At 41.6% G+C, this 734-nt stretch overlaps 1 long non-coding RNA gene across 1 annotated transcript; it reads right to left on the bottom strand.

The window, feature by feature from the left end:
* LOC109508983 (uncharacterized) lies at nt 1–444 on the bottom strand. The gene is made up of 3 exons (XR_002166833.1): nt 361–444; nt 165–244; nt 1–83 (listed from the first exon to the last, which is right to left on the bottom strand). It is a non-coding gene; the product is annotated as an uncharacterized LOC109508983 (long non-coding RNA).
* Nucleotides 445–734: the final 290 nt, after the last annotated feature.

Here is a 734-nt window from a genome sequence, read left to right as displayed (position 1 = left end):
GACGTCGCAACCCGGCCCAGCCTGGACCTCCGTGTCTTCTATTTCATCATCGCTGTCATCACCACCCTCCTGAAGTTGTTCTTCTACAATAAGGAGGAGGAGGAGATGTGAACAACACCTGGTGACAGGAGCTTAAAGTACACCGCCAGAGTTGCGAAACCTACCAGCTAATACTGCCACCATCTCGAGATGTTCATGATACACCACCCAGAAGTCTTTGTTGTCCATCCCCTTGGCGTGGCTCCTGCACAAAACAGAGACTCAATGTTGATTTTGCACAAATAGTGGACAGCGTGTTCACTCTTTTTAAAATAGATAGCGTCAGACGCCTACTTTTACATTTAAAAACTAGATACTAACCCAAGTAGCTCAATGACAGTATCCCACAATGGCTTGAAGTTGACAAACAGCATAGCTAAGAGGTAACGCAGAGGGACCTGGAAAAACAAAAAAGTGAAGAGCAATGACAATTTCGGCTTGTATTTCTCAACTGAGAGAAGTCAAATCAAGATTAACGTTTTAAAAGGTGGATTTTTATACTCCAAACACAGTGTGTGCGATATGTAAAGGAGGGTCGGCTTTTACTAAATTATGCGCTATATTTATCGTAATTTCATCATAAAGGCGCAATTGGGACTTAGTTTGGGCTCAGTGCAGAGGTAAGCAAAAAAAATAAATAAATTATGTATGACACTAATTATGTAGTGTAATTTTGTGGAGGCTTCATTCATTTC

The sequence above is a fragment of the Hippocampus comes genome, unplaced genomic scaffold (assembly GCF_001891065.2).
Source record: "Hippocampus comes isolate QL1 unplaced genomic scaffold, H_comes_QL1_v1.1 C16714412, whole genome shotgun sequence".
In the NCBI taxonomy this organism is placed as follows: domain Eukaryota; kingdom Metazoa; phylum Chordata; class Actinopteri; order Syngnathiformes; family Syngnathidae; genus Hippocampus; species Hippocampus comes.
Note: the sequence above shows the minus strand (reverse complement) of the source record. Positions and strands in the feature narration are given on the sequence as shown.